The 13,139-nt window shown below is 40.2% G+C and overlaps 1 protein-coding gene across 1 annotated transcript in view; it reads left to right on the plus strand.

Annotated features, from left to right (window-relative positions):
* Positions 1-13,139, plus strand: part of LOC123668473 — a 268,966-nt gene that overhangs the window by 172,760 nt on the left and 83,067 nt on the right. The window lies entirely within an intron of this gene.

Genomic DNA, 13,139 nt, shown 5'->3' on the forward strand with positions numbered 1-13,139 from the left:
TTTGCGTACCTCCTCTCGAGTAGGTCTCTTGCGATCAAATAGGAGTTGTCGGCCAACTTCAAGTGACCAACGACCGCAAGGGCCTCCCCTTCAAGAGAAGAGAGCAGGTACGCCATTTTTTGACCGAGGGACAAGTCCCCCCGGGCGTGGACCAAGCTATCAAAGAGGCCTATGAAGGCCAGCCACTCACCAATAGCACCCGAGAACTTGGGCAAGTCCAATGTGGGCAACTTACCTAATAGCTCAGCTTGAGCTGGATTCCGCCGCGGAGACTCCAGTTTCGCCAGACCCTCCATCTGGCTCTCACGGGCCTCATGCGCCAGCTTGCCCCTTGCCTCAACCAAGTCGTCCGTGAAGTCGACGAATTGCTCATAATCCTGACGAGCGGAGTCCTTGACTCCGCTCTCCACATCCGCAGACAAAAGCTCAGTGTATGCGCTCTCGACCAAGGCCAGTCGATCCCGAACCTGATCCGCTCGCTGCGCTAAATTATACACTCGGTCGGCGCGCCCGATCAATGTGTGGGCATGCGCCGCCCAGCGCAGCTGCTCCTGAATTATCAGCGCAGGTGCCTTGGGTTGCTTGTGTGACGGCATCATATATAACGATAAACAAATGCAGTGATATAAATTCCAGCAACCAATACAACAATAAAAAATACAGATACAAATCACAGCAATAATTACAGTAATAACAGTAAGAAAATATAAACAGTAAAAAAATATATATATAGGGATGTGCCACACAGGCTAAACCTACCCGAAGCTACTCAAAATACAAATATCTAACCCTATCAGTGACAAGCTCACGCAGCTCAAGGCGTGGGAACCACGCTCTGCTACCAAAATGTTTTTTTTTTCCAACCACGCTCTGCTACCAAAATGTTACGACCCCCGCCAGCCCTCGCATGCCTCGGGGATCGGGGCCCGACCGCGACCCCCAAACGGCGGGCTGATCGGGGGAAGGGTACCTAGTACCGATGGCCTACCTAACCACGCTCTGCTACCAAAATGTTACGGCCCTAGCCAGTCCAGCAGAGCCTCAGAGGTCGGGGCCCATCAGCGACCTCCCGGCGGACTGCCTAGGGTCGGGTACGGAATACCTATGGCTACCAGGATATGCGGCGTGAGCAATCAAATACAAAAAGGGGGTTGAAAAATAAGAAGGAAATTGCACTTACCTTGGAAGGGCAGCTAGGGTCTATTGAGGTCGAAGATCGCCAGGGAACGTGTGTAGGTCGTGTGGTGTGGTGTGACGTTGAGTGTAAATAGGTGTCCTGACGGTCCCCGAAAAGGAAGCCCCAGGCCCCCAGACTTCGACAGTGAGTAGGCACCCCCGGTCACAGAATTGATTATAAAGAAATACACAAGCAGTTACAGTCACAAGCACAACAACAAATATTTACAGTTAAGTTATAAGCACAGCAATTAAATATTTACAGTTACCAAATAAACCGTTAGATATATTCACAGGACCGCGTGCGGTCACGCCAGCAAAGAGTCCAAACCCAACATTGGGGTTCTCATAAAGCGACACAGAAAATTGCGTTCGTGCAGAGCGAACTCGAGACTTTACAGTTAAGTTATAAGTACAGCAATTAAAACGGTAGCAGTAAAGTAAGTAAGTAAGCAGTTAATAAACCACGAGGCACGCGCAAAACAATAAGTCCAACAATAGGAACTGGCCGGCCGTCGAGCAGCGATACGGCCACACCTTGCAGAGCGGACGCGAGACTTTATTCGCCGTATCGAGCAGCGATACGTCCGCTACCGTGAGAGCGGAATCGAGACTGTTCGCCGCTAAGCGGCGCGGGCGACGGCGACGGCGGGGGGCCGTGCCACCTGGCGATATCACCGATGAAACCCATACAGAAAAAAGCGTCGCTAACGCAGCGAAATGGTATTACAAAATCATAAGTAATAAATGACAGAGCCACGGTTAAACTAAACCCTAAGGCAATCGCTCTAAGGCGCGATTTGGCCTAAACAAAAACCTCTCACCACATCTCACCTCATACACCACATTTTTGGTTTTATTTTCAGGCTGTATATGTTTCATGCAAACTATCAACCCCAATTTAACCCCCTTAGCGATGGAATATCGTAAAATCCGTTCTTAGCGGACGTCTGCTAGCTATAATCTACATCCCTGCCAAACTTTATCTTTGTCCAACCTGGATGGATAGACCATCCAGCGGTTTTTGAGTTCTCGTGATGAGTGAGTCACTGACCTTTCTCTTTTATATATATAGATTACGATGCATTATTTGAACACCTCCTCACCATCTATAGAGCATATATTTTAAATTTCAAGTCTCTTACTTCAAAAACATAAGACTTTCATTCAAACTTCCGACCCCCGTTTTATCCCCTTAAGGGTCGACTTTCGTAAAATTAGTTCTTAGCGGATGTTTACACCCCATAAGGAACCTACCTGCCAAATTTCAAGTTTGTAGCTGTTATAGTTTCGGAGGTTTCGTGATGAGTGAGTCAACCTACCATCCACCGTTTTAACTCCAAAAGAGAGTTGATTTCTATAGATACATTATTTGGTCACCTTTCTACCATCTATAGAGCATACATTTTAAATTTAAAGTCTCTTACTTTAAAAACATAGGACTTTCATACAAACTTCCAACTCCCGTTTTAGCCCTTTAAGGGTCGAGTTTCATAAAATCAACTCTTAGCGAATATTTACGCCCTATAAGGAACCTACTTGCCAAATTTCAAGTTTGTAGTTGTTATAGTTTCGAAGATTTTGTAATGAGGGAGTCAACCTACCATTCCCCGTTTTAACCCCAAAAAAGAGTTGATTTCTAAAGACACATTATTTAGACACCTTCTCATCATCTATAAGGCATACATTTTAAATTTGAAGTCTCTTACTTCAAAAACATGGGACTTTCACACAAACTTCCAACCCCCGTTTTACCCCCTTAGGGGTCGAGTTTCGTAAAATCCGTTCTTATCGAATGTTTACAACCTATAAGGAGCCTACCTGCTAAATTTCAAGTTTGTAGCTATTATAGTTTCGGAGATTTCGCAATGAGTGAGTCAGCGTACCATCCCCCGTTTTAACCCCAAAAGGGGGTTGATTTCTAAAGATATTATATTTGGACACCTTTTCACCATCTATAGAGCTTACATTTTAAATTTCAAGTCTCTTACTTCAAAAACATAGGACTTTCATACAAACTTCCACCCCCCGTTTTACCCCCTTAGGGGGCGAGTTTCGTAAAATCCGTTCTTAGCGGATGCTTACGTCTTATAAGGAACCTACTTGCCAAATTTCAAGTTTGTAGGTGTTATAGTTTCGGAGATTTCGTGATGAGTGAGTGACCTTTCGCTTTTATATATATTATAGATAGATTAATTTATAACAAAATCAAACCAACCCACTAGAAATTCATGAATTATGTTAATAATTAATGATAAATTAAAAATTAAAAATTTATTGCATATCGTAATTCACTCCTTAAAGATTGCACTGAACAAGTTGCAAAATCAATGTGATGAAAACATTGGTTGTACATTTTACATGCTCTAAAAGTAAAATTATTCTGCGTATATTTGGTCCTAGTTCTAGGCACATAAAATAGGGACTGATTACGTGTATTTATTTTGGGACACCTAAATAATATATGAATAAGTAGATAAGGGGAATCAATAAAATTACGAAGTAACTTAAATAAAAATATTTAAAAATATTTGGTCTCTCTCCAATCGACGATTTTCAAAAGAAGGAATATACGCCGTTTGCCGTGGTCTGGGTGTTTGTGCAGTCCTTGTGGGTCTCCCCACCGTGCCTCGGAGAGCACGTTAAGCCCTCGGTCCCGGTTGTTATCATGTACACCTGATAGCGATCGTTACTCACAGTAGGGAGTATATCCGCCAACCCGCATTGGAGCAAAGTGGTGAATTAAACTCTGATCCTTCTCCTACATGGGGAAAGAGGCCTATGCCCAGTAGTGGGATATTACAGGCTGAAGCGTATAATAAAAGTACGGGGGGAAATATCTTGCTCAAAGTGTGATGAAGCCTTACAGAAGACCACAGCTAAATAATACTGCTTTCAATCTGTGTTATGTTCTTGTGGTGAGTAAGATGACCAAAGCTCCATGGGGGGTTGGAGGATAGGGACCGCAATGCACTTTATATGCCTCTGGTGTTGCAGGTTTATGAGCTACGGTAATCGCTCGCCAACAGGTGAGCCGTACGCTTGTTTGCCGACCTAGTTGTATATATTACAAAAAAAAAACAGATTAAAACTGACCCTTTGAATTTTATTATCAGACGGTTCCACCTACACCCAATTAATGTGACTTCATTGTGTAATAAGGCTCGAAGGTAATCTCGAGGTAGACTAGATATTTTAATAAGACGTGTATTATTGTATGATGTGTATTATGCTACAAGAAACGTGCATTGTGTTAGCATTTTAGCACTAGAGTATTGTACAGAGCTACGGAGCCTTGTATGGTTAGCGAGTGTGTTTCACAGATGGCCGATTCATTGTTATCTTCACTTAAATAAAAAATACTGGTCGCTCCTAAAACAGTTAAAGCTTCATATTAATATCGTAATTATTTGTAATAAATGGTTTGATATTATGTAAAATGTTCACATATTGAAATTCTCGGCGAGCTCAAAACCTTTATTATGAAATATTGGAACAATTGTCGCATCCCATTACCGCGGACACGAGGATAATAATGTACAATAAGTAGACGATGAACAGTTAGTGATAACAGCGGAGCATCAATAGAAAATGAACTCTAAGAACGATGGGATAGAGACTGTTTTCGTTAAACAATCCATGGCGTATTAAGGAGGCGTCATCGTACGTAGATATACACAGGTAGAGGTAGGGAAATGTTGTGAACGTAATAAAATCCGTTATAACGAATAATTCCTGTTTCATAACATGTCAAACAAGTATAGGATGTCGTATTTGTCTACGTTTATTACTCGGTCGGCGCGGGGCCGCCCGTGACGACGAGAGCTTATTTCCGACAAATGAATGATTTGACGTATTTTTAAACGTTTTTTTGGCTTATTTATTTCTTCATTTCATTTGAAGTTGATATTGAGTTAATTATTAAACAAATTTATTTGTGCTCTAGCGATCGTGCAGATGCGAATTTACGTAGGTACAGTTGTTTGGTATAATTAGAGTCCTGTTGATATTTTATCATAAATAATAATGGGGTTGCATATTCAAAAGACAGGACACAACGATCCGAGAATTTGCAAACTAAGAAGTTAAGATATTGAATTATGTATTAATTCAAAAATTGAGGTTTAAATTTTTTTATAATACAATCAATATTATTTATTGATTAAAAGGTTATTAAGAGTTAATAAAAATTAGGGAATTAAAAACAAACCGGATTTGATTTTAATTGAAATGTTTTGAGTTTTCAATTTCGTTTTACCAATAAAAGGTTAAATGGCTATATATATTTGTACTTCAAAAGCGTGTTATAATTGTATTAATTTCAGACTTTTGCTATTTATAAAAAAAAAATTGAGAGCTTTGATAGGGATCTGCAAACAAAACATTTGAAAGAACACATTTATACCAGGATAAAGATATTATCATAAGCGTGGAGCGAACCCGCAACCATTAGCTCAACAATCAAACTATAGTAGTAGTTAGTATACACGCTCTTTTGAACAGCGGTTATATTGTAGTCTACTTCGCTTTGTGTTGATTTGTATACTATTCTACACTTAGCGAGGGAAAAAAGTGTATGTCAGCGCCGACCCACGACTGGAGTTTACATCTTCAGATCGACTGTCTAAATAGGCACAGAAAGGCTTACTAGTCTAAGAAAAGATTAATACCATACCAAACAAAAAAGTATATGTTTAAAAAGTTTATATTAGTCTATCTTTAACTTATGATCGATCACAGGATTCAGCCTGTAACATTCCACGGCATCGGCCTATCTCCGTGTAGGAAGATCGAATCCACCAAGCTACTACACGGCGGGTTGGCAGATATATACCCAAATACAAGTAACGATTGCTATCGTTGCGCCGCGTTGGCGCAACGGTTACAGCCATGAATTGTACCTGTTGCGCTGGCGGTTGCGGGTTCGATCCCCACATATGACAAACATTTGTATTGGCTATACAGGTGTTTGCCGTGGTCTGGGTGTTTGTGCAGTCCTTGTGGGTCTCCCCACCGTGCCTCGCAGACCACGTTAAGCCGTCCCCCGGTTGTTATCATGTACACCTGACAGCGATCGTTACTCATTTTAGGGAATATATCCGCCAACCCGCATTGGAGCAACGTGGTGGATTAAGCTCTGATCCTTCTCCTACATGGGGAAAGAGGCCTATGCCCAGTAGTGGGATATTACAGGGTGAAGCGAGTAACGATTGCTATCGTATCGTATGAGTAATGCTTGGTATTTATGAAAACAACTGGGACCATTAGCTGAACGTCCTCTCCGAGGCACGGTGGGAAGATCCACAAGGACAGACTTCCAAGCTGGAAACAAATATTTGAAAAAATAAATCCATCCCGAGCGGGGATTACACTCGCAAACCGTTGGTGTTAAGCCACCTTCTCGCACTGCTACACCGGAGCGTTTGCGAACTCATAGTCATGGTACACGAAACCGAATGTTTGTCAGTGAGTAACGAATAATTAAAAAACAAATGAAATTCGTAATAAGATCTCGTTTGACCCTTAGTTTAACGTGACGAATACTTCTTAAAACTACTTAATGACATTATTTAACGTTTAAAAGATATATTACAAAAATTGAACCAAAACAATAAATTAATTAGTAAATAGTTTTAAATTTCTACAAATCACAGTAAATAAATGGGAGAAATAGAATAATAAGTAAACTAAAACAAAATTTAAACATTTAACTAATATATTATAAATAATTATTACCTATAATAATAATAATCAGACGGTCTATAAGTACGTATTAATAAAATAGTGTAGTCGACTAACTTGAGATGGATGAGTTCATTAACATCAGATCTAAGGCCCTTTTGTGATATAATTAAATTATAATAAATTAAACGAGCGACCTTTGCCGTAACGTCTTAACTTATGCATTCTTGTATAAAACGATCCCACGAACGGCATCTGATTATGCAAACTCTGTAGCGAATTCCCCGAGGATTTTCGTCAATCAAGAGAAATTATTAAATTCAAAGAAGGAAGTGTGCGATCGTGCCGCGCCTCCGGACACTTTATTAACATTCCTGGCGCCTCCCGCCGCGCGGCGCCCCCCTGGACAAGGTGCGCTCACGTACCACTCGAAAAATTCCTTGACGAATTCGCTAGCACTTTTATTTTTATTTTTATGTCATCGACTATACAAAAAAAAAAGAGCGCGGTGAGCGACCTCTTTCTCTAAGAGAAAAGATTTAAGAGTGTAATAATATTTAAAGTTATTTTACTTTTCTCGAAATATCCTTTGTATTCGACGTCTCGGCGCCTCCTTTTGATCGAAATCATAATTGCAAGGTTTCCTTTGTGGCGGTCGGAGCGCGCAATCTCGAACGCAAATTACATCCATCAATTAGGCTCGCAGCGACCGACGGCGCCGAAAACATCGCTTCGAATATTAACTATCCGCGAGTGAGACGTCAAAATAATAAGACGACGCATAAATAAAGCGCTTCGAGCGTCATAAATTCGGATGAAAATGTATATATTGTAATCCGCACAATTATTCAGGCGGCCGCGCTCCCAGGCCGTCCGTAGCTTAACGGACATCTGCCGCGGCCGGTAATGCACCGTCATATTTCATAGCCTTCGTATTCCAAAACTAGGACGGCGTAAGGGGGAAGCACTAATTGTTGAATTAGCTGAGCGACTCAATAGGAATTGGCCGTGAGACTTAGGTGGCAGGCTCCGAGTTGGCTCATTCCGTCGCCGAAATGACAAAATTCGAAAGCGCGGGAACAAAGGCTTGAGCCGGATTTGCGACGACGGATTTGCGGAGAAACTTCGCCCGATCGACGCCGCGACGCCTCTAACGTCCTTAAACCCTATCCATTCCGATCTACTGGAATTACGCCCGCGCCAACTTCGCCCGCCTTTCATTGAGCGCTGCAGTAGTCGTGATTGGAAATAAATTATACGTCGATCACTCCCCGGCGCTAATTAACTCAATAAATAGAATCATTTCGATTTTAACTCTCAGCGAAAATTAAAAATTAAAAATTGTTAATCGTACTAATAGCAAAAGACAGTTACTTATATATATATATAAACTACTATTTGTATCACAAGTTTCCATTGTCCTGTATCAAAATATTATGTGTGGATTACTCATTTGAAAAATTGATATAAATGAAAAAAAAAAGTGTGTTAAAATAAAATTAACATAATTATTTACTTAAGGCTAAATGTTCATAAAATTATTGTAAAGTCAATGTCAAAACTTACTTACTTTATGACTAACTCTATTCAAATAGTTCAAAAAACACCTTCTAAATGTCATCTCACAAATTAAAATTTTAACTGTCGTTAAAAGTGAAGCTCTAACCATTAGCTTACAAAGTAATAGTTGTTCTAACCAGATATTATTATTTCAAAACAAATAATGAGTAGTTGTTGATACTCTTAAACGTCTCGACAATATTACGCGGCGAATAAACCGCTTAACATTTTATTCATAAAACCGTCCTTTGTCATATATTTCGAGTCTTAAATGGGTCCTTTATTAAAAATCCGACGTTCAATTTATGGCGTCTTCTCTATTTTGTTGGAGAAATTGTTTCAAAGTTTATTATTTAGAAGTTCCGCGTTAGAACATGCACGAGTATAGTTGTTTAGTTAGTTATGACGTCGTTTAGTTTCTGTGGCTACCGGGAATGTTCGTGCGGAGAAAATGTATGGATTTTAATTTTCTCCGGCATACAATCACTTGAGGTTTTTTTTTCGAGGTTTAAACTTAAAATAATTTTAACGTAACAGATTTTCTGTCTTGGTTATTTTTATGCTAGCGTTTAAAAAGTGTTGTATTAAATAATTGTATCATATTCCACATTTCTTAAAAGATTCAACGAATTCCGACAGAACACAGACACAAAAGCCCAGATCGAGGAAAACCTCCTTGGATTCTTAACCTCTAGAGAAACAACGAACAGAACGAACAGCTATTTCAATTACTTTTGCGTCAACCCGTCATCAAATTAAGAAAAAATTAAAACAAAAAATTAACCCATCATGCTAAAATAATAAAGAAGCTTATTCTTACAAATTTAAATACGATCAAAGCGTGTAAAGAAAACGTTAGAATATAAAACGCCGCAATTTCCTCAACCAGCTGTACTTATTTTTGAAGCGTTAAAAACAAAATAATCTTCTTCCTCAAACAACTTTAAATACAATAGTCAAAACGCTTATCGCTGGCTTTTCCGCTTTTCAAAACGCTGCCCGAACTTAATTCTATTGCCCTCACACTCAGGGTAAACAAAGTTAAAATGACGCGACCCCGTTCTGAGAACAGACGTCACGGGTTAGCCCAGGTGCGGAGGCGCAGTAACGCTCCTATTTTTCACTCAGTTTAATTCCAGCCGGTGACACTCGGATTCTCATCACCGGAGTTTCGGTGATTAAAGTTCGGGAACCTGTTCCGTGTTTCAGTCGGCCCGCATTGACGTGTACCTAATTAGTCTTGAGAACTTATTCCCGTTCCCCGGTCGACGCTCGAGTCAGATATCGCTCACGTGCGTGATAATTCTGTTTTTCGCTTTGTCTTCCTCAAATTTTCCTCCGTAACGTATGAATTGATTTAATTGTACCCAACTTTGTAGACATGCTAATTGACTAATACGTAATTACATTTATTTAACTTTAGAGAGGCAATTCTGTGCCGAATTTTGGGGTCATCAAATATCTTTATCACATTTCGTATGCAGAGCCGACTTACGTCAGAATGTATTCGTGTGTAATGTCTGATACAATTACGCCGTCGGAAAATCACATCACCATTCCTGTTATGAATTAAGCCCGTAATATCTGCGAGTAAGTCTGCCATCAGAGCGCCTGCCGCAGGAATCTCCTTAAGTAATGTATGAACGCTTTCTTTACGAGACAACGCAATTACATATACCCATCCGCGTGATTAAAGCCTCCGAGTATGTTACTAAAATATCACTATGGTTCCTTTTACGACCGCAGCCGTCATTGTGAGGCTCACAAAGGGATATTGAATAATGTAGATGAGTATAAGCAAACAGTGTTATCAGGTAGAAAATTCTCTCTTTATTCGCTAATGGAAGCCATTCCTGAGAGCCGGGGGTCCCCCGCGGCACCGTGATCACCGCGAGATTGCGCTCGATGGAACTCGTCCCGTACATAATGGACATTCTTGATTGAATCACTCGCACGCCTTTCATGCCAGATTGATTCAGCGATAGATTCGGGTAATTCGGTACATTTCAGGTCGTAATCGGAACATGCGTGGGGCGATTTCGTGCTTGAAATTAAAAGTACGTTACAAGCGACTCGAATGGAAATAAATCTCGAATTACACTGTTTGGCTTAAAACAAATTAAATAATCTAACGTTATACTTACGAGCCTGTTTTATTTTTTGGGTAAATAAATATCTTACAAATATTCTGTCTCATTCCTTTCTATATAAAAGATATATTGAGTTCAGAGTTCGTTAGGCCGATTTCATCAGTAAGAAAGATCATGATAGACAAAAGTATCGTGGGCCAGGGTTTTTATATAAATATAATCAGAACATGTTAGCAGAGGACTTATAGCGCGTGTCAGGAATAAAAGAGCAGACAAAGAGACACAAAGGGCTGGCAACAATTAGCGCGCCCTACACCGGACCTTTTTTTAACAAGCGCTCTGCAGAGTAAACAGTCTCTGAACAATTAAAATCGAGACCTTGAGAAATTTTGACGATGTTCTTAATGCTTGTAACTTCATTTATGTTTCAAGTACATTTTCTTAGAGTCGTATTAAATATCTTCATCTATTGTTTCATCAGCTCCAACAGACAAGCGACATTCGTCTTCAAATTTAAATGGCATGTTTCCATTCAATTTATACTAATATGTACATAAGCTCAATGAATAAATTAATATTGATACATAGTCGTGCTCTCAAATAAATTAAAAGGATATTTATAAGATTTAAACGTCTGTATCTTCGAGTCGACGGCTCGGCTGACTAAGCTCCACAAACAAGCGTAATATCATTTCAAATTAAATTCTACACGCATGATACGTGTCTTCGCTGGTGAATATTTCCGTCGGATAAATTATAAGCTTGTAATTTTACTCACATTAACCTTGTCCGTGGCGGCTCCTCGCCGCTCCTCGCCGCTCCTCGCCGCTCCTCGCCGCTCCTCGCCGCTCCTCGCCGCTCCTCGCCGCTCCTCACCGCTCCTCGCTTCTCGCTTCTCCCCAAGACATCTGTGCTGGACGGATTTGGTAGAATTTATTTAATTCAACACTGTCAATGATTGTACTTATATATACAATCACTATTAACATTTCACACGTTCCGATCTCGTACGTGATGTACTAAGTCTGTAATGCTCGGTCGTTTTGACAAGCACGTCTAATATAGAACACCCTGTTTATTGAAGTGTCATTATTGATGAAGAAGTTCTTGTTATATAAGAATTTAAAAACGAAAGTTATGTTTTTATTTTGATTGATGATAATGTAAGACGCACCTTCCGTTTGATGAGGTATTTTATTTCAATTAATTTACAGACATTTCATCTATTTCCACGCGGCTTTTGAAATGTCTCTTTTAATTTTAACGAAACAGAAATCGTCGAGCGAGCGGTTTTTGTTTGCATTCGCCGACTTCATTAGCAGAAATGAAATTTAGCTACTCGCGTCGCCACGCCGTGCGTCTGTATTGTACCTTCAGATTAACGTGAGAGTAAGGGCCCGACCAACCGATGCTAATTTGTTTTTGTTCTTTTAATATAAAAAGGTACTATCTCAGTTTAATATCTTATTATGTTTCGTAATATATGTACACGGACATGATAAATGTTTCAGTACCAATTGCGCGACTCATTTACAAGGTAAATACAATATTTATAGAGAATTGCGCAATTTGTTCGATGTATATACGCTTCAGCCTGTAATATCCCACTACTGGGCATAGGCCTCTTTCCCCCATGTAGGAGAAGGATCAGAGCTTAATCCACCACGCTGCTCCAATGCGGGTTGGCGGATATATTCCCTACTATGAGTAACGATCGCTATCAGGTGTACATGATAACAACCGGGACCGACGGCTTAACGTGCTCTCCGAGGCACGGTAGGGAGACCCACAAGGACTGCACAAACACCCAGACCACGGCAAACACCTGTATGGCTAATACAAATGTTTGTCATGTGCGGGGATCGACCCGGCAACCGAGACTGTTCGATTTATATAAAAATAAATTTGACCCTTTTAGAATGTAGCACCGAGGCCGAAACTCTCTAGCCTGCTGCAGTTAACTCTGAACCTTCAGCTCACTTATCTCCGCTAATAATTAGGGATCCCTTTGTTAGAAACAAGAAATAATCAGTATTTTAGAGCAGCGGCGGGCTTTGTCCGCGGGAGTGGCGCATAACGCCGCTCGTAATGGGAGACCCTTTTGTGCAAATAATCATATTCTGTTAAACGTCCTTCAGCGTTTGCAAGTTTATTCAAAGCGGGTTTTAAAAGCGCTCCACTGTTTATCGTTCAGTTTTACTGCAAGGCGCAGCCGGGTGCGGCGATGGCACATTTCGCTCAACTAGTGGAGTGCCTGGTTTAAGTCTAGCCGCCTAAGGATTTATGATTATGAAGCGCTCGACTAGCCACCTGTATTTGCTTGAATAACTTGTGGGTGGCGAGAGAGATTAATTGCGTCAATTTACTCTGCTAATTTATTAGTATAATAAAGACTTCACTTGTGTCTCACTATGTGGAAATAAATATAATTATGACTTAGGATGCTTCATGACGTTATAGACCTTTTATTTAATGGCGATTCCGTCGTGAGTCTGTAGCTTAAATTAACAACTCTTAATAATAAAAATAATAATAGCTTTATAATAATAATAATATCTTTATTCATGAAATCTGTTTACAATATAAGTTACACTGAGTCTTCCCAATAAGTTATCGTAGATACTTGTTGTG

This window comes from Melitaea cinxia, chromosome 3 (genome assembly GCF_905220565.1).
Source record: "Melitaea cinxia chromosome 3, ilMelCinx1.1, whole genome shotgun sequence".
NCBI classification, from domain to species: domain Eukaryota; kingdom Metazoa; phylum Arthropoda; class Insecta; order Lepidoptera; family Nymphalidae; genus Melitaea; species Melitaea cinxia.